The sequence below is a fragment of the Zalophus californianus genome, chromosome 3, assembly GCF_009762305.2.
Source record: "Zalophus californianus isolate mZalCal1 chromosome 3, mZalCal1.pri.v2, whole genome shotgun sequence".
NCBI lineage: Eukaryota > Metazoa > Chordata > Mammalia > Carnivora > Otariidae > Zalophus > Zalophus californianus.
The window spans coordinates 124,202,206-124,227,969 of NC_045597.1; the positions used below are offsets into that span (position 1 = coordinate 124,202,206).

The 25,764-nt window shown below is 34.1% G+C and overlaps 1 protein-coding gene across 17 annotated transcripts in view; it reads right to left on the bottom strand.

Annotated features, from left to right (window-relative positions):
* BAZ2B (bromodomain adjacent to zinc finger domain 2B) overlaps positions 1-25,764 on the bottom strand; it is a 308,079-nt gene that overhangs the window by 206,779 nt on the left and 75,536 nt on the right. For all 17 annotated transcript variants that reach the window (XM_027589756.1, XM_027589755.1, XM_027589752.1 and 14 more), the window contains exon 2: positions 22,361-22,403. The gene's annotated coding sequence lies outside the window, so the exon portion shown is untranslated. The remainder of the gene's footprint in view (positions 1-22,360; positions 22,404-25,764) is intronic.

Here is a 25,764-nt window from a genome sequence, read left to right on the forward strand (position 1 = left end):
TGGGTTAAAAATAATTAGAGTGTTTCCCATGAAAATGCAAGTACAACTTCAGATAATAATGAACCCAGCTCTCTTCAAAGATATGAACATTCTCTTTTCATTATTAACATTTAACTATTATCTATTCCTTTTCCACCTCTCCAAGTAAAACTCATAGTAAGAGTGGCCTAGAGTTACTGCAATTGTCCAGTAGATTGTTTAGTAAATGCTGATCATATCTTTGTGGCAAAGATATAAATGAGTTACTGCTGCTATAGTGATTTGATAATTGTTTTGGTCCCCAAGTCTTCGTATATTAATCCCTCTTTAAATAGTGCTGTAGAAAAGAACAATTAATGGGAAGTAACTGGCTCACAATGTAGGCAAAATCATATATGAATTTGCTGAACACATGAGCAAATAACTACACAAAGACATTAAAAATCCATTCAATCCAACAAACTGAAACTAGAAACAAGTCTGAGGGCTTAAGTTCTAATACTGTGAACAGACATATGTGAATAAGGCAGTTTTGTCCACAAAGAGCTTACAATTGAATACTATAAGTAAAATTTCTCAAGGAGTTTTGACAAACTGTTTCAAAGTGTTTGTATTTTTAAATGAGGTGATAGCATGTTTAAATATCTCTTATAATAACAAATAAAATAAAAATAAAAAAATAAAATAATAAAATAACATAATAACATAGTAAGCAAAAACAAATAGGCTGAGAACCTTAAATGTATATCATGTGTGGTGGTAAGTGACAATCAGATGAGTGCTCATGATAGTCAATCCCTGTATCACACAGCAGAATACTGATACAGTTGCTATGATGGTTTTGATGCTTTTCTTTACATTTTTTTGTTAAAAAACAGAAGCATGAGGTGCATTAGTAAGGAAATGAGCCAATGAGGACATAAGGTGATAATTCAGCAAAATGAAAAGATAATCCCACTTATATTAGGTATTTGGAGTAGTCAAATTCATAAAAACAGCAAGTAGAATGGTGGTTGCCAAGGAATGGAGGGAGGAGGAAATGGAAACTTATTTAATGGGTATAGAGTTTCAGTTCTGCAAAATGAAAAAGTTCTGGAAACTGGTTGCACAACAATTTGACTATATTTAACACTACTGAACTGTACAATTAGAAAAGTTAGCATGGCAAATTTTGTGTTAAAAAAGATGCCTTTAGGTGCTTATACAGAGATGCCTGGACTTGAAAGTTGATAAAGTATGTCTTACATAATTAAAGATATAATAAGATTGTGTCTCTTGCAAAATAGAAAAAAACAATTGTCTTTATATACCAAAAAATTTTCAAAGATTAAATTCAAATGAGGATATTATATTTGTTAATGTACCAATCAAATATATAAAATTTTTACTGAAAATCAACTTATTAAAAGTTATGCAAAAACTGACTAGAGATTATATTTCCTGAAGAGATCTGTAAGATTATACATTATTAGAAAAAAGGTTTTAGGATTTTAAAAATCTTAAAAATTACATAAGCAAACAAATTACAAACAACAACCAGATGCAATAATAAAAGTGTAATCAAGTTCTCCATCCTAGAGAGTAGCACAGTGAAAGAACTGATGTTTTAATCAATTTGGGAATGTAAGAAAAATCTTGCTGGAGAAGGCAATTAAATTTTAAGAATAAACAGATAGTTCAACATAAGAAAATCAATTGGTATAACATACTACATTAGTAGAATGAAAGGGGAAAAATCACATCAGTATCTCAATTGACACAGAAGTAACATTTGAGAAAATCCATCACTCTTTCATGATAAAAAAACAATTCAGAAAACGAAGAATATGGAAGAACTTCCTCAATATGGAAATGGAATTCTGAAAAACCCACAGCCAACATCAAACTAAATGGTGAAAGACTAAAAGCCTTCTTCCTAAGATCAAGAAGAAAGACAAGAATGACTGCTTTCAGGGCTGGTAGTTCTAGCCAGAGTAATTAGGCAAAAAAAGAAAGAGAAAGAGAGAGACAGAGGGAAGGAAGAAGGGAGGGAAGAAGGGAGAGGGAAGGAGGAAGAAAGGAAGGGATATCCAAATTGGAAAGTAAAACTATCTCTTGCAGATGACATGATTCCAAAGATAGAAAATCCCAAAAATAAAAATAAATAAATAAATAAATAAAACCCGACTAGCACTAATAAACAATTTCAGCAAAACTGCAGAGTACAAGATGAACACACACGCATATACACACACCTACATGCACAAAATCAGCCGTGTTCTATATGCCAACAATGAACAATCCAAAAAAGAAATTAAGAAAACAATTTCATTTACAATAGCATCCAAAAGAACAAAATATCTATGAATAAACTTAACCAAGGAGGTGAAAGCACTGCTAAAAAAATTAAAGATGTTCTGAATAAATGTAAAGAACATCCAATGCTCATGGATTTTAAAACTTAGTATTTTTAAGACGGCAACACTACCCAAGGTGGTGTACAGATTCAATGCAGTTACTATCAGAATTCCAACAGCTTTTTTTCTTTATAGAAAAAGAAAAGTTAATCCTCAAATTTATGTGGAATTGCAAGTGGCCCCAAATAACCGAAATAATATTAAAAAAGAACAAAGTTAGAGGACTCACACTTCCCAATTTGAAAACTTACTACAAAGCTACGATAATTAAAATAGTGTGGCACTGGTGTGAGGCAAACATATACACCCAATGACAGAGAACTGACAGTATAGAAATTAAACACATACATCTATGGCCGACTGAGTTTTGACAAGAACACCAAGACCATCTGGTGGAAGAAAGAAGAGTCTCTTCAATAGGATGGTCCTGGAAAAACTGGATATCTATATGCAAAAGAACTAAGTTGGACCCCTACCTCACAATATATATGAAAATTAATTCAAAATGGATTGGGACACCTGGCTGGCTCAGTCAGTAGAGCATGGGAGTCTTGATCTCAGGGTTGTGAGTTTGAGCTCCATGTTGGGTGTAGAGATTCCTCAAAAATAAAATCTTAAGAAAATGGATCAACAACCTAAACATAACTGAAATAATAAAACTCTTAGAAGAAACATAGTGGTAAATCTTCATGAACTTGGATTTGGCAATGGATGCTGAAATATGATACCAAAAGTACAAGCAACAAAGAAAAAATAGATCAATTGGATTTCAAAGAATTAAAATTTGGGGGGGTATCAAAAGTATTATTAAGAAAGTAAAAAGACAGTCTACAGAATAGGAGAAAATATTTGCAAATCATATATCTGGTAAAGGCCTAATATCCAAAATATATAAAGAAGTCTCACAACCCAACAACACAAAGACAACAAACCAATTTAAAAATGAGCAAAAGATTTGAATATACATCCAAAGAAGATATATAAATGGCCAATAACCACTTGAAAAGGCACTCAAAATCATTAGCAATGTATGAAATGCAAATCAAAAACCACAGTGAGGTGCCACTTCATGCCCACTGGTATAGCTATAATACCAAAAAATAAACAAATATAATTAACAAATATTAACAAGGAAATGAAGAAATTGGAAATATTATACATTGCTGGTGGGAAAGCAAAATGATTCAGCTGCTGGGGAAAACAGTTTGGTGGTTTCTCCAACAGTTAAACATAGAATTAACATCTAACCCAGCAATTCCTTTCCTAGATAAATACTCAAAAGAACTTAAAACAGGTACTCAAACAAGTACCAGTACACACATGTTCATAGCAGCATGACGCACAGTGTCAAAAAGTGGAACAACTCAAATGTCCGTCAATGGATGAGCAGATAAATAAACTGTGGTATACACATTCAATGAAATATTATTCAGATACAAATAAGAATGAAATAGTAATCCCCACTACAAGGTAGATGAACCTCCAAAACAACTGAATGAAGCCAGAAACATATAGGAAGCCTTCATATTATATACTATTCCATCTATATTAAATCTTAAAAAGGTAAATTCATAGAGACAGTATACAACATGATGAATGCACTAAATTATTCAGTTTTAAATGGTAAATTTTATGTCATATGAATTTCACCTCAATAAAAAGCTTTAAAAAAAAAAAGCAGATAGGACTTGATCAAGTTCTTTTCCAATGAGAAAAGAGAAGTATACCAGGGTTAAGAACATTTAAAAAATGCAAAAGGTCTTTTGTATGAGGGCAAAAAATTTATAATTACTTATTACATATATCCTCCCTCAATTTTTCCTTCTCTTACTCCCTTCCTCCATCTCTCCCTCCCTCCCTCTATATATAAACAATATATATTGTATATAAATACTTGAGTAATACACATTTCTCTCCTACAATTCAGATTATACCTTCTGTCTTGGTCCTACAATGATTTCTCTCCTGTTTTCTACTTCCTCTTATCTATTTTTTATGAGATGGCCTCAATGTTATCTTCTAATCCTTCTAAATACGCTTTTCATTTGATATTTTAATTTCTAAGAGCTTTCTGGTTTTGGCCCACTCATTTTTTATAGCAAACTCTTGTGACATGGACACATCACATCGTTTTCTCTTACTTCTCTAAAGATATTAATTGTACCAATTATTTTTCTTCCTCTTGTAGAGTCTCTGTTTCCTCTATTTTTTTTTTCTACTTAAGGTCTTTGTTATTTCTAATATAGGCTTTCCTCAAATGTCTGATGACACTTACATATCCACTCATATTATAGAATGGAACATTAAAAACTCAATTGGAAATTTTGTCAACTTGTATGAGGCTTGTCAACTGTGGATTTCATCTGGCTAAGCCATTTCACTTGGGAATCCCTTTGATGTTTTTATCCTTAGGTTTTTCTGTAAAAGCCAAGTTAGCAAAGTTGACTGGGACACCACAATATTCAGTATATAATAAGCCTTCACTCAAACCCCATTCTCCTTTGATGCCCTTGTCCACAAAGGTGTTTGATTTACTTAAAGTCCAAAGATGCTCAATTTCATCCACTACAGAGGATAAACCTCCAGTCTTCTTTTTTTAAATTTTATTTTATTATGTTATGTTAATCACCATAGATTACATCATTAGTTTTTGATGTAGTGTTCCATGATTCATTGTTTGCATATAACACCCAGTGTTCTATTCAATACGTGCCCTCTTTAATACCCATCACCAGGCTAACCCATCATCCCACCCCCCTCCCCCTCCCCTCTAGAACCCTCAGTTTATTTCTCAGAGTCCATAGTCTCTCATGGTTCGTCTCCCCCTCCGACTTCCCCCTCTTCATTTTTCCCTTCCTGCTATCTTCTTCTCTTGTTTTTTAACATATAATGTATTATTTGTTTCAGAGGTACAGGTCTGAACAGTCTTATGCAATTCACAACACTCACCATAGCACATACCCTCCCCAATGTCTATCACCCAGCCACCCCATCCCTCCCACCCCCCACCACTCCAGCAACCCTCAGTTTGTTTCCTGAGATTAAGAATTCCTTGTATCAGTGAGATCATACCTCCAGTCTTCTACTGAATGAAGGAGGCATCCAACTGTGTTAAGTACAGGAGATCTGAGGAATAAAACTGGTTAAACAGACTTTTTATGTTTATTTATTTTTTAAAAAGATTTTATTTATTTATTTGACACAGAGAGATAGAGAGGGAGAGAGCAAGCACAGCAGGGGGAGCAGAGGCAGAGGGAGAAGCAGGCTCTCCACTGAGCAGGGAGCCCAATGTGGGGCTTGATCCCAGGACCCTGGCATCATGACCCGAGCCAAAGGCAGACACTTAAATGCTTAACCGACTGAGCCACCCAGGTGCCCTGGACTTTTGTGTTTAATGAATGTTTAATAAACATTTTACATTTTCATACAGTCTTTGTCTCTAAAGATTCACCTGTACCTATAAATTGTCCCCCACCACTGTTGCCGCCTCTTCCAGAGATACTTCAAGTTGATCATTCCCGAGTCCTCAAGGGTTTCATTCTTGCATTTCTTCCCAGCTCTCCTCATTGTCAGCTGATTATTCAGTTCTCTCACTCTTCTAAATTGGTTACTACTCATCTGTCCACTCTCCAGCTTCCAGAATTTTGTTGCTATTCATCCCTCTCCTATTTCTTTGCTTGTTTTCTTAAAATGCATTTTTCTATCAAATCAGTGGGCCTTCAGCAATTAGCCAAACTAAATATTTATGTTCAAGCTACCTATTGTCCTCTTCCTCAGTCTCATGAATTTTTTTCTACATTAAAAATCATTTTCTATTGGAAGATGCTGGTTTCAGGGGTAATTACTCTGGTGCAATTAACTTTAAAGGTCATTTTTTTATCATATAAAGGCTGGCTATCCTTTCTTGAAATTCTGCTGTGTTTTTCTTTTATCTTTTCTTTTTATATTCACTCTGTACAACACGACACTCTTTTTTGACTGAATACTTAACTGCTAAGGAGGAAATAACACCCCCTCCTTCAGTCCCTTCAATTCTCTCCATACTTATGTTCTAAATTACATTTTGCTGCTTTCATTTCTCTTCATATCCTGACATGCTGGTACTCTGCATTTGTAAATTTGTACTTTCTCTTTGGGCATCTGCCTAGGTTTCATACAATTTTATTTTCTAGGAATCCTTCCTCTGATTCTTGACCAACAGACTTATAAAGCACATAGTTTTCTTCGCTAGTGTCATGTCGCTCATTCCAATTATACTGACATTAATCTCCTATCACTCTCACAGGTTTATTTCTGAGAGTGCCTGCTTAATATTATGATAGGAAACATTATATATCTAACTGGGATTTTGAGCGGGGAAAAGATCTAAGCTCTCAGTTGAGGACCATCAGAAGAGGCTTTCACCAGCTCAAAAATAAATAAATTCCCTTTTTATAATTACACCTGCTCCCGCAAATAGCATACCTCCCTTCAAAACTTATAACATTTCATTTTCTTCCCACCTCATGTACACATAAAAATGGAGGATAAAGGATGAGAAAAAACAAGAAGGGGGAAAGGGCAGCAGTAAGAAAGAACACCCTTAATGCTTTTTCACCCTCCACTGAGAAAAGAAATTCGACTTTCTCATATATACGAAATCAGGTACCACTTATTTATTTTGCTATATAGCTGGAAATCATAAACTTTCTAAAGACTTTTTGTAGCATTAAACATCACTGTTCAAATAGTGATACCTAGCCCCTACTATGCTTCAAAAAGCATAATGGGAAATCTCTATAGAATGAAAATTTTTGGTAAGGCCTTTCCCACCCTCAGGGATCACACCATTCTTTCCATATTCCAAAAACATTGTATATATACCTCTATGATGGGATCTACTACATCTATAATGACTGGTTTGTGTATCTGTTTCTTCACTAGATCCTAAACTCCTAAAAAGACGAGAAACAATATATTTTCCATCTTTGGAAATTTACTAAGTAATTCAAAAGGTACAATGTAATGTTTAGAGTCAAGGAATAATGCATATCCATGAATTTCTTTTTAAGATGATGGAAATTTCTTAATTCTGATAGCAATGGTATATATAATTTAAGAATAAGAAAATAGGGGCGCCTGGGTGGCTCAGTTGGTTAAGTGACTGCCTTCGGCTCGGGTCATGATCCTGGAGTCCCGGGATCGAGTCCCACATTGGGCTTCCTGCTCGGCAGGGAGTCTGCTTCTCCCTCTGACTCTCTTCCCTCTCGTGCTTTCTATCTCTCATTCTCTCTCTCTCAAATAAATAAATAAAATCTTAAAAAAAAAATAAGAAAACAGAGTACCTCCAAAAATATAAATCATAAAGAATTTATAATATTGCTTTAAAGCCACCCATGTACTAGACATGGCTTCCTCCTTAAAAGCCTCCAGTAGGAGAAAAGTTGAATGTGGAACATTTTCAAATTAAACATGAGATGGAGGAAAATAAAATCCAACACCAACCATAAAGACTTCCAGTGGCTTCTCTTCACACTGGAAAAAAGTTCTAACTAGTTTTGATGACATCTGCCTACCTCTACTCCCCAGTTTACAGTATCCTAGCCTCAGCACTGTGATTCCTATTTCCTCAGATCCTTACATGGCTGGCTTCTTCTGGTGATGATTTCTCAATATGAGTGTTGCCCCCTTACAGAGGCCTTCCCCAACTTTTATAAGTATACTGCCCTCAATTCTACTCTGCCCCATATATGTGCTGTCACATTTTCCTTAGTTTTCACCCTCCTTAGGAGATCTTATCAATTATTAAAAATATTTTATGTATTTATTTACTTCTGCTCTCTTACTAGAAAGTAAACTTGATAAAAGTAAAGAGAAGGAAATTTGTCTTACTGACCACAATATCTACAATAGCTAGACAGTGGAAGCATGTAAGTCAGTGCTCCACAAATGTTTGTTAAATGAATAAATAAGTGACGGAATGTGAAGCACATAATATACTGATTGAATGAATGAATGGCTCACAATTCCTTTCTAGGGAATAGTTTCTCAGGCAGAATCTTTGAGTACATCATTGACTTTAAAGAAGTATGAATTTGAATCCCAGTTATACCAATTACTAATTATGTCCACTTGGAATAGTTACTTAATATCAGTAAGTTTAAAATAAAATGATACTTGGAAACTGTCTGGCACACAATTAGCCTTCATTGTTAATTCTCCCTTAGAGGACAGGAGTTGAAAGTGGAAGAAATCATAGGAAGAGATCAAATATATGTTTGTTCTAATCATCACTATTGAGTATCATGGGTTCATCTGTTTACTGAGGAGCAACAGGTCTCAAGCAGAGCTAAAAAAAAATTTGATATGACCATGACTGCATTTGGAACAAGTAAAATCACATCCCTCAAACATAGTTGGCATTTTGTTATCATCTGCTGAAATAATAATGAACAATTTTAGGTCACAGAAATTTCAAGTTATAATTTCTTGAATATTTCTTAAATTTATATTTGTAAGAAATACAGTAGTCAAGATATTAGATCAAGACATTCCTGGATTATGATCCTTGTTCTACCTCTTGATCACTGTATGACCTTACGTGAGTTGCTCAACCTCTGTAAGCCTCAACTGAAATTGGGTTGTTGACAATTCAAACTTGAATTTACACTTCAAACATTTCTCATTGCTCTTAAGGTAAAGGGAGAAAAAACACCTTATCCTATTCTACAATGCCCTTTATCTTATGGTTGTTAATCTCAAACCATAATCCTTGTTCTCTGTATTCTAGCTACATTGACCTTCTATTTTTTTTTCCTTCAAAGCACCATGTTCCCTATATATTTACCTATGTAGTTACCTTTATTAGAGTTTTTCTATTTCTTCATATGGCTCTTAGTTACTGTCTATGTCCTTTCATTTCAGCATTAAGAACTCCTTTTATCATTTCTTTTAGGGCAGGTCTACTAGCAACAAATTTCCATCTTAAATATGTTCAAAGAGCTAATGAAAACCAAGGACAAAGAACAAAAGGAAACCAGGAAAATAATATATAAACAAAATGAGACTATCAGTAAAGACAAAGAAATTATAAAGAGGAACTAAATAAAAATGCTGGAGCTAAAAAGTACAATAAGTGAAATGAAAAAGTCACTAGAAGGGTTCAAAGCAGATTGAAGAGACATAAGAAAGAACCAACAGACTTGAAGATGGGTCAATTCAGATTATCTAGTCTGAGGAACAGAAAGAAAAAAGTATGGAGAAGTGAACAGATGTATTATGGGTTTCTCAAAAGGAGAAGAGAAAAAGGAGGAGAAAAATATTTGAAGAAATAATGACTGAAAACTTCCCAAATTTGGGAAAAAAAACATGAATCTAGACATCCAAAGAGATCAATGCACTCCAAAAAGGATAAACACAGAGAGAATCACACTGAGACACATAGTCAAGCTCTTTAAAGACAAAGAGAAAAACAGAATCTTGAAGGCAGCAAGAGAAAAGCAACTCATCATTTAAAAGGAATCCTCAATAAAATTAACAGCCAATTCTCATCAGAAAGCATGGAGGACAGAGGCAGTTGCGATGACATATTTAAAGTGCTAAAGAAAAACAATTATCAACTAAGGAGTCTATATCTGGCAAAACTATATGTTAAAAATGAGGGAGATGGGTGCCTGGGTGGCTCAGTTGGTTAGGCGACTGCCTTCGGCTCAGGTCATGATCCTGGAGTCCCGGGATCGAGTCCCGCATCGGGCTTCCTGCTGCTCAGCGGGGAGTCTGCTTCTCCCTCTGACCCTCCTCCCTCTCATGTGCTCTCTCTCTCTCTCATTCTCGCTCTCTCAAATAAATAAAATCTTTAAAAAAAATAAAAAATAAAAATAAATAAAAAACTAAGTTTTAAAAAAATGAGGGAGAAATTAAGATATTCCCAAATAAATGAAGTAAATGAGATAAATATTAATAGCACCATGGCAAAAAGAGAGCAGTGTAGTATAGTAAAGACACAAGGATCCATGTCCAACTGAATGTGCTTTAACTCTGAACTTCACTGATTAATAACAACGTAACTCTGGGTGAATTGTTTAACCTCTCTATAGCTTGTTTCCCTTCTATAAAATGAGGATAATAACAATACCACCTTCATGAAGTTAGGAGGATGAAATAAGTTAAAACAATAAACTCATGAAAGGGTGCCTGGTACATAATTAAGCACTCAACTGTTGACTATCATCATCATTGTTTTTACAGAAGTTCTAGAAATATTAGTTTTTATTCCCTCAACTACCCATATTTCTATAAAACAAACACTGAATATTGAGAAAACATGATATAATAGTGAATTTTTCTGTAGAATTGTGCATTAGTAAAATCACAAATCATACTTTATGTCTAATAAATGGTATTGAACTAAATGTTTTGTCACCCCTTTAATCAGAGACCAAGTAAAAAAAAGTGATTGGTGAAAGCAGTTTTTTTTTCTCAAGCCTCTGACATAGATGCTTATGCCTTTAAGTATAGACCTGTGCTTTTTACCTAAACAGCCCAACACTACTATCATAGCTCCAATACTTTCTAACAATTCCTTAATATTAAATATTGAATTAGTATACACATTTCTGTGTCTTAGATAATATTTTTAAACTGTTTGAGTTTGGACTCAAATATGACATATACATTAGAATAGGCTGATATGTCCCTCAAGTCTCTTGTAATCTGTAACTGCTCCCACCACATCCCCATGCCATTAATATTTTTAGTTGAAGAAAATAGGTCTTCTGTCTTCTAGAGTTTCCCAGTATGGACTTTCCTAATTTTATCTCCTGGTATCATTTAATATGTCCCTCTATCCTTATTATTTCTTATAAATTAGTCTTGATCGTATTCAATAATTTTTCTTTTGTTTTCATTTGGATGGACAGCTTCATAGTGGTGGTGTGTGCTTGCATTAGCAAATACATGTCTTTCTTACATAAAACAGGAGTGATAAATAAAGTTGTTAGGAAGATTGAATGAGTTACTACAAATCAAATTCTTATTTAGTACCTGGCATACAGCAAGCACTCCATAAGCATTGGCTCTTATTATTACACTGCATGCAGTGATCTGATATCAGACCAGATGAGAATTTTTGAAGAAGTAGTTAAAGATAACTAATATTTCTGGCTTGGGTGGCTGAGTGGATGTTGATATCATCGACCAATAACAGGAAACATACGAAGAGGAAAAGGTTTCTGGGAAATTGGAAGAGAATATGTTCGACTTTAGACATGTTGATTTTAGTGCTGTGGGGTAGCAAGGTACCAATCTCACATACAGAATTGCAAACAAGGATTCTAAAATTTAAAAGTCTGTGAATAGGAAATAAAGATAAAATGCTGAGAAGAAAAGGGAGCTCAGTTAAGGTCACAGTTGTCATAAAAGACTACAAGACCATTCTTAGAATAAATTGGCACTGGATAAAGAGGTAACAACACTTCAAGCAAAGGAAATGATGTATGGAAAAAGACACACAGACAAAATCATCACTCTATGTTCTGGTTATAAGAAAGTCCTGACTAGGGGCCCTTGGGTGGCTTGGTAGGTTGAGCATCTGACTCTTGGTTTCAGATCAGGTCATGATCTCAGGGTCATGGGATCGAGCCCTGTGTTGGGCTCTGTGCTCAGAGGGGAGTCAGCTTGAGATTCTCTCTCTCCATCCCCCTCTGCCCCTCGCTCCCTGTGCTCTCTCCTCTCTCTCTCTTTCTCTCATTAAAATAAATAAATCTTTTTTTTTAAAGAATGTTCTAAAAAAAAAAAAAAAGAATGTCCTGACTAGAAAAAAATCTGTGTGTTGGAAAGTTACATAGATAGGACAAAGCTAACTTTGAATGGCTTTGAAATTTAGGAAACAGGTAATTCAATTTAAGTAGGAAATGGGAAGATATTTAAGAAGTTAGTAAGATAACTAAACTCTATGTTGTGGCAACATCATGCAAAAATATAACAGATTTAGAAAGTAGAGTATGTACTTACTATATTACTCTAGAGGATTTAAAATTTATGCCAATTTTAATTCCACCTAAGCTAAAGAGAACACTCCCTAGGCACTGTGACTTCAGGCAGTACCCCAGAAGTGGAAGATGGCATCTCTAGTGACTTCACATTTCCCTTTCCATTCCATTCTCTTGTGCCTCCTCTTCCTTGGGAAACCAATGCTCTCAAGCTGCCCTAACTAAATAAAAATAAAACTACATTTTTGCAATCATGCACCATCTTGCTCCCTGAAGCACTGTGGTTACATCTCCACATTCAGTTCTAGCCTGCCATGTGATCTTTCATTTTCCCCCTACCAACCTACTGATCCTTTATCAATTCCAAGTAATTCATACAACATGGTAAGTGATCAAAACCCTAGGGGATATTTAATTTAAAAAAAGAATTTACTAACCTGTATGAATTTCAAATCGTTAAATTATATATTCTCTGTATGTTTTCTATGTATTTATCCGTTCTGGTTCATCCTGACATTATCATACTAAGAGACACACCAGCACCAGACAGTTTATTGAATAAATTTCTGCTGTGCCACTATTGGATACAAAGCATTCTAACAGACTCTAAGGGAATTGCAAGAATGAATAAAACATAATCTATGCCTTTATTAGATGGTTAAGGACTTTAAAGTCTAACAGGTGAAGGAGCCAAACACACAACTCATCTCATAAGGCAGGTAAGAGCTTTATAAGAATGTTTCTGAAACGTATGTATAGACCCTTACAAATAGAGAAAAAATATCTTCTGAACATATGGGTAGATTGAAATTAAATTATGTTACCAAAATACATAGAAAACTAAAACTATGGATACGGATAAACTCTTCCTGCTATTAGATCTGATTCAACATACTACCAAAACAAATTTATAAAGTATGCACATAAAAACTACCAAACTAGGGATGCCTGGGTGGCCCAGTTGGTTAAGCATCCAACTCTTGATTTTGGCTCATGTCATGACCTCAGGGTCATGAGACTGAGCAACCAGTCAGGGTCCAGTCCACACTGGGCATGGAGCCTACTTAAGATTCTCTCTCTCTCCCTCTGTCTCTGCCCATCCCCCCACCCCATTTGCACATGCTTTCTCCATCTCTCACCCTCCTCCCCAAAGTCACAAAACTAACAGATTTCAAATTGTTACCATATGATGTTTTTGCTAAAATGAAATCATTGTACTCAACATGATGGAATATGGTACTGATTGCTAACTTCCCCATTATTTTCCAGTTACATTTGAGTTTGGCGTGCTTATCTAATAATCTAGTGTTCCCTGAACAATTTAATACTGCCACCATTTCTTTCTACTCAAACTACTACAAAGCTTTAATTTAGTTCCCTCTGATGTCATCTGGCCTTCACTTGGTACAGATGAGCCACTTGTACATGTCAAATCTATTTTTGTTATTTTCTTATTAGACTGACATAATTAAACACAATCATAGTCCTGAAAGTACACAGTAGTAATTGGTTATAAGGTAAGCATCCCAGGTGATAAAAGAATATGTCTGTATTAATTTCTTTTATATTAACATTTGTAAATTATTGTAGCACACCCACTCTCCACAGAGAATATATCTACATACTCAGGTCCAAGGCAGCGTTGAAGAACAATGCTATGAGAGATATAACAAATATGAGAAAGGCAGAAATGATGGGAATCTTAATTCCAACTGCAAGGGAATCCAGAGGTTTTATGGAAGAGGTATCGTTTGAGGGGAGCTGTGACATTTGAGTTTACTGTCACCTGTGCAAGTTTTCTAAAATTTCATTTCTATAAGTTTGACACTAAAAATATGGAAGAACTAGAGTAAAAAAAAAAAGACACCCAGAAATATTTAGTAATAGGGGTAATAAAAAGAATTTTATGAATGAAAGGTAAGTAGTTTTTCCTCAGACAAAAACAAATTGGAGAATAAGATTGTAAACACTAGATATGATATTCATAAAATAGATGGCATACTTTGCATATGGAAAAGTTTACTTGCACTCTTATATTATGATGGAAATATACCTATTGATGTAATATTTTTAAAATGTGTGCTTGCAAAAAAGCATTCACATAAAACAGAATCAGTAATATTTGTACTAAACTTAAAAAAGATTTATCTATTTGAGAGAGAGAGAGCACATGAGGAGAGGAAGAAAAAGGGAGAGAATCCCAAGCAGACTCTGTGCTGAGTGTGGAGCCTGACACAGGGCTTGATCCCACAACCCTGAGATCATAACCCAAGCCAGAACAGAGTCAGACTCAACAAATAAGCCATCAAGGTGCCCCTAGTTAAACATTTTTTTTTTTAACATCTATGACATGCTAACTTAGGTGCTTTTTTGATGTTATACAATAAGAATTTTCCATTTTTATCAAAACCTTTCCTCTTCTACAGTTTTTCCTTTGTATATTTATAGCAAAATAATAATCAAACTTCGTAATTCCATAACTCAGTCTATAACAATCTTCCTCTCATCTCTGGAACAGTTTTTGCAGATTATATTTGTATCTTTTCTACTCCCTGACTAACATCTGGAAGTCTGCATTGGTGTTCTAGAAAGTGTGAGAGAAGAGAATGATGTACTAACAAAATAAAATTTCAAGTCACTTTAATTCAGAAAACATTTACCTAGTCTAGGTACCTGCTAGACTCACTACAGCAAAAAAACACCAAAGTAGAAAACTTTTTTCCTTTATATTCTCTCATGCTTCTATAATTTATTTCTAGACTATGTTAAGATAACTGTCTTTTTCTTTTTTTAGGCATATTTATTGAACAGTAGCTCATTTAGAATTTTTAGGTAAGAACTAATTTTTAAACCAAATGAGCCTTGTAGTACACTTTCACTTGTTCAAAGAAGTTTAGTTGGGTCTCTGCAGCATAGTATCATTTATATCTGCAGTCACTCACCCAGAACACCATGCATGCTTTTAGCTCCATTAATGGTATAATGGTGCAACTTTTGCTGGAGATGCATTAAGGGGGTAGGGTCTTTTATCCAAATATATACATCTGCTTTTGATATTTAAAAAGTAGAAAAATAAAGGTCAGTTAATACATGGTAGACTTCTGGAAATGGCTAATTTCTCTACTTTGCAAATAACCACTTATCTATCAATTGAACACACTAGGAAAGACACTTGACCTTTCTGAGTCTCAGTTCAGTCATCTGTAAACTGTAATAAAGGCTCAAATAGAAAGCACCTACCATCTTAAAAAACAGTGAATAAATAAATATTAGTTTTGTTCTTCCTTTCTCAACATATAGAAAATATATTTATTTTTAGAATATTTAATGGAAAAACCATGAAAAAATAAGAATAAAAAGAAAAAATATACATAATATTAAAAGAACTCTTTGCTAGGTACCTGGCACTTACCAAACTTCTTGGTAAGTAAACTCCTACAAGATCTAAACTTTAGGCTCATTTACTTCCTCAAATTTTATATTTCAACAGTATTGGACCAAAATATTTGCGTGTCCTGGAACATATGTTCTTTCCAAATCTATATGCCTATTTCCTCTTTCTGGATTCTCTTCCTTTAAAAAAAAAACTGTTTTTATTTGAGCATAGTTGACACAAAATATTATATTAGTTTTAGGTGTACAACATAGTGATTCAACAAGTTTATACATTATGCTATGCTCACCACAAGTGTAGCTACCATCTGTCACCATAAAACACTATTATAACATCATTGGCTATAGTTCTTATGCTGTGCCTTTTATTCCTGTGACTTATTCATTCCATAATTGGAAGCCCGTATCTCATACCACCTTTCACACATTTTGCCCATCCCCCCATCTCCCTCCCCTCTGGCAAACATCAGTTTGTTCTCTGTATTTATAGGTCTGATTATGCTTTTTTCTTTGTTTACTCGTTTTATTTTTTCGCATGAGTGCTTTACACATATGAATGAAATTATATGGTATTTGTCTTTCTCAATCTGACTTATTTCACTTAGAATAATGCCCTCTAGGTCTATCCATGTTGTCACAAATGGAGTGATCTCATCCTTTTTATGGGTGCATAATATTCTTCTGTGTGTGTGTGTGTGTGTGTGTGTACATACACATATATTTACACATTTACCACATCTTCTTTACCATTCATCTATCAATGGACACTTAGATTGCTTCCATATCTTGGCTATTATAAATAATGCTGCATTAACAAAGGGGTGCATGTATCTTTTGGAATTAATGTTTTCTTCTAATTCATACTTCAAAATTCTAGACCAGATGTCATCCTTCTCTGTAAAGATTTTATTTAGTTTCCTCTCCTAGACACAGTGAATCATTCCCTTTCCTATTTTTCTCCTAAAATCCAAGCTATCAAAAGTGACAGCAGAGTTTAGTAAAAGTAAATGAAATATAAACAAACTGAAGACATTTTAACAATGGCATAAATTTCTTTGTCAAATTATTTTGGTGTGTCAGAATTAATTTTAGGCATGAGTAACAGAAAACCTGAAACCAGTGGCTTACAAAAAAATAAGTTTATCTCTGTCATATCAAGGAAGTCCAGATGAAGACACCAGTGTAGACATGGACAAGGTAACATCCTTAAGATATTAGAGACTTTCTCTTTTATTGCTTTGCCCATTCTTGTTTGGGTTTTCCACTCATTTCCAATTATCATGTCCACATTATAGCCAGCAAGGAAGAAGGGGAAAAAAAAAGAGGGAATGCAACCCTTCCTTTAAGTTGTACACAGTCCTGCTTATTTATCTCTAGCCAAAACTTAGTCCCATGACCACATCTAGATGCAAGGGAAGCTGGGAAATATTTATTCCAGGTATTGACGTGCTAGGAAAATATTAGTAGACAGGGAAAATCAACATTAAGGGACAACTTCCAGTCACTATGACACTTGGTTATATCTTATCTGTGGTAGATAGCTGACATTTTAAATTTGCTATCTACTGCCAATATTTCTAGTAGTGTGTACATTGTAAAATATCTAATAATTCCTTCTAAACTTCAATTTTTATTTATTTTTTAAGATTTATTTATTTACTTATTTGACAGAGAGAGAGTGGGAGAGCAAAAGCAGGGGGAGTGGCAGAGGGAGAGGGAGAAACAGGCTTCCCATGGAGCAGGGAACACGATGCAGGACTCGATCCCAGGACCCTGAGATCATGACCCGAGCTGAAGGCAGCCGCTTAACCAACTGAGCCACCCAGGCACCCCTAAATTTCAACTTTTAAATGAAATATTTCTGTTGGTAGAGATTAGTCTCTAAAAAATTTAAGTGAAATTTATTATAAAAGTACAAAGGGAAAAAGGAATATTAACAAAAACAGAAGTCTTGGGGTGCCTGGGTGGCTCAGTCGGTTAAGCATCCAACTCTTGATTTCAGCTCAGGTCACAATCTCAGGGTTGTAAGATCAGCCCTCATCAGGCTCCACACTGGGCATGGAGCCTGCTTAAGATTCTCTCTCCCTGTCCCTCTGCCCCTCCCCCTACTCACGCACAGGTGTGAGTGATCTCCCTCTCTCTCTTTAAAAACAAAAAACAAAGCAAAACCAGAAAAGGCCATTTTATTTTAAAAGTTGCTTTGTAGCAGATTATTAAAATATGTAGTAAAAGGATAAATCAGAATATTTAAAAATATAGCTAATGTATTAATGAAATCACGTATTAACAAAATTGCATGTAAGTGAAACTGCATGAATACTCTCAAAGACAAAGAACCTGGAAAGATTTGAGAAGGAAAAAAAATCTATGTTATTTTATTTTATGCCTATAAATGCTGTCTAGAGATTTTTATTTTATTTATTTATTTATTTATTTATTTATTTCTTAAGGGTTTTATTTATTTATTTGAGAGAGACAGCATGCAAGAGAGCACAAGCAGGGGGAGAGGGAGACAGAGAGGGAGAAGCAGGCTCCCCACTAGGCAGGGCGCCCGACACACAGGGTTTGATCCCAGGACCCAATCCCAGGACCCAGGGATCATGGACCTGAGCCAAAAGCAGATGCTTTAAATGAATGAGCCACCAGCATCCCCATGATGAAATTTAATCAAGTAGATGTGATCACAAAACAATACTAAAAATTATGGTGGAATAAAGCAAAATCAGGTTAGGCTAAGATCTCACACTATGTGACTTGAGAAAAGGAACTTTACAGGTGATGATATGACTATGATGAGGGGTCAAAAGAATTTAGTATGTATCAGCCTCTGTGCTATACTTTATAAGCCTGGTGTTAATTAAAATTCACAGCACTCTTAGAGATATAAATATTATCTCTGCTTTAGAGAGAAAAAAATGGATCTTAGACTATGTAATTGGATCAAGATCACAACACGTAAACAAAGGTTTTTTGACCTCAGTTCATCTTCTTAACCATTACACATATTGCCTCCCTTCAAACTCTCTGGACCTTGGTTTTCTCATCTGTTGTATAAGGGGAATGTAGCACAACCTGAACCATTTTAAAGTGCATTCTAGCCTTTTAAGATGTTAGTATTCTAGTGAGGTCTTTTTCTCTAAATAAAAGCACAACATATCAAAAGATCTAATCAGCCTCCTGGCTGGAATTCATATGTCAATTAAGTTATCATAATATATGTAATATGGAAAGTAGAAATTTATTTACTGAAACTTATAGACCAAAGGGCCACAATGTATGAGTAAGGTAAATTTGGATGTTTGCAGTATATCCCTGATCTTTACACCTGATTTCATGCCCCTTCATGTATGTGTAAAGGAATCATATATAAAGTTAAGTAAGAGGGAAGAAAGTTAACAAACATTACATTTAAATCTTGCATAGCAGTCCTTTTTAAATGTGTGTAACATCACTTTACAGGTGAAGATACTGAGGCACAAAGAGGCTGACTTGCTGAAGGTCACATACCTGGTATAAGTGGCATCAATACTTGAACTTTCTCTAGTTCCTTAAAAAAAAAGATTTATTTATTTATTTTAGAGAAAGAGTGAGGAGGGGAGAGGCAGAGGGAGAAAGAGAGAATCTTGAGCAGACTCCCTGCTGAGCATGGAGCCTGAAGAGGGGCTGGATTTCATGACCCTGAGATCAATACCAGAGCTAAAATCAAGACTCAGATGCTTAACCAACTGAGACACCAGAAGCCCCAAGCTCTCTCTAGTTCTTAAACCTACATTCTTTCCCATCCACCTTGCTTCCCATGGTTCACTTTTGGATATTCAGGCATTAATATTCTTATTTCAAATTTAATATAGGAAAACTAAAGACACTAATTAATTTAGCTCTTTCTGGGGTATTTATGATTACCAGCAAACATTGGCTGAATACTCATTTGCTTAGCACAGTGGAAAATATATATTAAAATACGTAAAATACAAGGCTGAATATATGTTATCAGTAACATAGGAATAATAAAATTTAAGTATTAACAAAGTATTACCAAACTACTAGGTAGAGAGAATCACTTTCAATTAGGATGCTTAGGGAAAGCCTCAAAGAGTTGATTACATGTGGACAGGGTATTAGAGGAGAGGTCTGAGTTCATCAGAAAAAACTAAGAGCCTAAAATGGAAAAAGGATACTCTAGGGAGGGGCGCCTGATTGACTCAGCCGGTAGAGCATTTAACTATTAATCTTGGGGTTTTGAGTTCAAGCCCCATGTTTGGTGTAGAGATTACTTAAAAATAAAATCTTAAACAAAAAAGAATATTCTAGGGAAAGGGAATGACATGAAGGTAAGTACAGAGCCAAAATGAATTTTCAATGTGGAGTTTATAGTCCCCATTGGGTAGAGCGTAGGATTCTTCTTGAACAATAGAATATTTGGCTGGGAAATGTATTACAAATTGAGGAGGAGCTTGAATACCAAGTTAGAATATCTAGATTTGATCTTGGAGGAAATGGGAAGTCACTAAACATCTTCAAGTAGAGAAGCGAAACAGTCAAAGGAATGCTTTAATAAGATTAAACTGAGGATGTATATACTTCAAGGGAATTGATGATGGCCAGGAAGATGGAAGATCAGTGAGAAGATTTGAACATTTCTGTGGATTATAACTTGGGAAAAATAGAAATTCTCCCGAGTTCTGAAAATTTCTAAGGAAAAACTATAAAAGATGTATATTATATAATATACAAAAACTCATTACAGCTTCAGCTCTGAAACAATCTATAATATCCTTTCCCACCCCAGCCACAATATTCTACTCTTTTACTTAGTACTTTATCATCTCATTTCATCAGCTTATCTACTTCTGACTAGTCCCTTAACCTCTCCATTTTCGCTGAACGTATCACCCCTTCCCTGGCCTCACTTTATTTCTGCCCCATGGTCAACACTTGAACTACTCACTCCACAGTCCCCTCAAAGGGAATCAGTGTTGAAATCTACCCTCTTTTCTTGATTCAAGAGGCTGGAGAAGGCCTCAGAGCCCTGATATTATTACAAAGTAAGGGTTTCTATTATCCGTCACTTATGAACATCTCAAATGAATATTTCTTAAACTTATTTTATATCAGATAATATTGGATACTACCTCTCTTCCTGAAATTCTTGAATTTAGAACAACTGCAATTACATACTCTCTTAATATTACCCTAAAATGTACAGTGAGAGTCAGCATTTTCAAATTAAAAAACCTTTTTCATCCAATGGTAATGTTAACTTCCTTGACTGTAAAGTACTTAATGATAAACAGAAGGTTACTACAGAAATATGTTAATATTTTGTCGTAAACCTATTCAGTCAGAATAATAAAGTTCTGATTAAGAAAAAAACAAACAAGCAAAGAGTTGCATATCAGAAATAGCTGAAGTGATCCCTTAGGAAAAGGAATGAATATGCCATAAACATCTGAACATCTGTATACTTGATGATAAAGCCTTTAAAAATACAATAAAAGTCCTCTTTGGCCTCTAAAAAAATGTTAAGCTTAAAAAAATAAACCAGTTTTCAAAAAAAAGTTAAAACATAAATACAAAGATTATCTACACATGAGTTTACATTTCTGATAATTACTGCTTATATAATTAATGAACAATTAGAACAGGATTAAAGAAACAGATTGAGTAAATAACTTACTCTAAATTTATTTCTCTGTTATTTAAAAGAATTTTTCAAAAATGCTATATTTTTACTACTTAGTAATCTTATAATAAAGTGGATCAAGGCCTTGGATAAAGTTTTTTTCTTTAAGAAACGTATTTCCTTATATATAGTAGAAATTAACACTTTAAAATTAAAGAGGAAAAGTATCAGTTACTTATGAGAACTATCTCTTTTCAACAACTCTCCATATTTGGAAGACTCTCTATAAATCATTTAAATATCAATGAAAAATTTAAGCAAGCTTAAGAATACTTTCAAGGCTGTTTTCACAGTCTTTCCTTAATAAGTGATTACAACCTCAAGTAATTTTATTTTTGTAAATTTTTTCTTAATATGGAGTCACCTTAAATATTCTGTCATTTTAGTAAAAACAAAAATTTTATTTATTTATTTATTTATTTATTTATTTATTTATTTATTTATTAAAAGATTTTATTTATTTATTTGACAGAGAGAGTGAGAGCAGGAACACAAGCAGGGGGAGTGGGAGAGGGAGAAGCAGGCCTCCTGCCGAGCAGGAAGCCCAACGTGGGACTCGATCCCAGGACCCTGGGATCATGACCTGAGCCCAAGACAGACGCTTAACAACTGAGCCGCCGAGGCGCCCATAAAAACAAAAATTTAAAAAATAGGATGTTCCAATTATGATTCACACTGAAATATATTAATAATATTAAGCACGTAATTTCAGTCATATATTAAAAGTAATTTTCATTTTAAATGTTTTAAAATCATTTAAAGCAATATTTTTAGTATTTAAATAACTAGAAGTATGAAATGTGGTTCATAGAAAATGTAAACATTTAATTGCCTGTTGAGAGAAAGAATAACAATTTAAAATTATAAATATTTTCCAACACAATTCTCATTCTGGAGAAAACAAAACATCCTTAAAAGATTAATTATCATTTTGGTCTTACTGTGATCAATGTGGTCAATCTTGTGACATCACTGTTGAGAAATCTGCAATAGGAAAACAGAAATAGTATTCAGCTGAATCATATCTGAGTAAATAATTTCAGAAACAAAAACATTTGTTTAGAATTTTTGTCTTTCTTGATGCCCTAAGTCATACTTAAATCAATCTAAAGTCAGGGAAGGTACAAATGGCATGACACAAAGCATGAAGCACTTGCAGGTTGTTTATGGGTCATTATTTATTATAGGATAATAGATTACGTTTTGTTTATAATCAGATGGGGTGTTAACATAACATATTAGTAAATAAGCTATAGGACATTTGGGTTGCTTTTTGTTTTCAAATATTTACTAATAAGAGAATCACAGTGTCTTAATATACTATAAACAAGATACAGGTACTGTTTATAGATAACTTTTTCTCTATGATCAGATTAGCAGCTCATTTTATGGCTAGGATGTGATCAATTTATTATCAATTGATAGGAGAAATGGCTTAGACTCATCCTTATGAAGAGTGACAAAACGAGTAAAGATTGAAAATATCATTGGGAAGGAACTATACATTATAAACTGAAAGAAAGTTATAAGTTAAACTATTTCCTAAACTATAGAGAGCTTAGAGTTCTTATCCCTATAAAATCTAAGCTTTTTGAAATTTCTCAATTAACAAGGCATGATTTAAGATAAGCTTTTAAATGTTTTGTGTTAAAAAATAAAACAATATTATGGTGTTTTAATATTCATAATGGGCCTTCGTATGTTATTTTATCAGATCCCCGTAACAATTCCTTCAAAGTAGCAAGAAAGAGATATTACTTATTATACACTCATGAAAAATAGATGTTAGAGAGTATACATGACTTGTCCAAGAGAACTGAGTTTTCTTTGGTTCCGTTTTTATCTCACACCTTCCATCCATTCCATTCTGCCAACAAACACATTACCCTCCGTATCCAAAGACCTGCCTTCAAGGAGCTACTTCCTAGCATTATGCTCTCAACTTAAATCAATATAAAAAGCAGTCATGTGGGGCACCTGGCTGGCTCAGTCAATAGAGCATGTGACTCTTAATTTCAGGATCGTGAATCCAAGCCCCATGCTGGATGTGGACTCTACTTTAAACAAACAAACACACACACACACACACACAAACACACACACACACAAACACACTAAAAACCTTGTCATGATAAAATGTCAATACAAAAAGTCTTATGAAAGAAGCAATTATACTTTCTATAAAACTCTGTAATTCAAAAGGGTATTAAAGTTTTTTTAAAATAGTTACAAACAATATTTGTGACTGAATAAAAAAATAAACGTTCCATTTTATTTTTTATTTTTTAGAAAAAAATACAAGGAAATTAAGACTATAATCTATACTTAAAACTGCATACTATATTTAAAGCTCTAAAGCTAATAGCATAAAAAACTAGTAAAGGCATTCCTTCATCATGGTAACAATTTTTACACATGGCTTACTGGGTACGTGCAAATGCATAAGAAAAAAATACATGAAATTAAAATGACACTAGATAAAGCCAGACAAATCTTAAAGCTTTTCATAAAAATCCTAAGTGGCTTTTACAAGGAAAGGTAATTCTTTAAAATCATCTTGAAACTAGGAAATATATTCAAATTACACATATAAAAAGTAATATTACATTTTATGAAAACATAATTCAACTAATACATTGGTTATGTCCTATTTCTCTACAAGTCACTATTTCAGTAAATATGCACAGGGACAATCTCAACTATATTTATACTTAGAAAACACCTACCAGTGTTAAACTGTGAGATAAATCAAGATATACAATTATATAAGCAATCTTTCAGTAATTAACATATAACTATATTTTATCTCTTCTTCTGCCCCAAAACAGAAAGTCTTTCTTTATGTAACTGATTTTAACATAAACCATAGAAGTCTCAACACACACAAAGTAAGGATATCTATCCCTACCTAGCTTATTGAAAAGATTCAAAGGAATCAATGAATACCTACATTTTCTCACCCCACTCAATCTGAACACAGAAGTGTATGCTGCTTAACTCTAAAATTCATTTAAATAGTCATTAAATATTCAATTGTTTATTTATATAGCAGTTTAATGTTTTTGCTGTGTTTGCACTTTTCAAGGTGTGGTTATACAATAAAAAATTATTTCTATTTTTTTTAAAAAAAATCTATTTCTATTACATAAGAAAAATAATCTCACAAGGGCACCTGGGTGGTACAATTGTTGAGCATCTGACTCTTGGTTTCAGCTCAGGTTGTGGTCTCAGGATGGTGGGATCGAGCCATGTGATAGGAGTGCAGAGTCTGTGGAAGTTTCTCTCTCACTCTCCCTTTGCCCCTCCCACCCCTCACTCCACACACACGTGCATGCTCTCTCTCTTCTCTCTCAAATAAATAGATAAATCTTAAAAAAAAAGAAAGAAAGAAAAATAATCTCACAAATCATATACTACTTTAGGCTGTTTCAGTATTGGCAGTCTTGGAATGCAGACATTATATCATTCTCTTTCTAAAGATTCACAACTACACATATTTTGGCATACATTTTTAAGGTTTAATAAAGACTTTTTAAAACTCTAAACGTGCTTCTACCATCATCTAGCTATTTCAAATCCTGACCATTAATATTTTTAATTAGATAAATTATTCGATAGAAAAAAAATTACAGGATCTGATAAGCAATACTTCTTTTATTTTAGGAGGGAAGTAGAAAATACTTGTAAATATTAGGAAACCACTGGGGAAACTGGTAAAATTTTGGTCACCACCAATGGAATAAGCACTTTATCCAGTGCCGTGCAGTGAAACTTTCTGCAATGATGGAAATGTTCAGTCTCAGCTGTCCAACACCTAGCCCACAGCCAAATGTTGCTATTGAGCACTTGTAATACGGCTACTGTGACTAAGCAACTGACTTTTAAACATTAATTAATTTTAATTATTTTTAATTTAGATTTAAATAGCCACTGGTAGATAGTGGCTACCATATTAGAACAACTAAGCAATTCTGACACCATACCAGGATTGAACTGTAAATGATTCTCCTACATATTTGAAAATGTTTTTCTCTATTTTTTAGAAGTGGGGGAAAACAAAACAAAACAAAACAAACCTCAACTGTGTTGGGTAGGATATGTTCATTTCAGAAAAATTGCTCCAAATTTGGGAAGGAATTCTTTTATCTTTGAATAACTTTCAAGTTTATGTTTGATGGGAAAAAAAGATTGATTTTTACCATCCTTAATGTATCACAGGGCTTATATATGGGGAAACAGTCTTCAGTTTTAGAGAACTGAGTTCTAAACCTTTTCTGATTCATTTATATTGCCTGCTATTTAAAAGTTTCAGTTTGCGGGCGCCTGGGTGGCTCAGTTGGTTAAG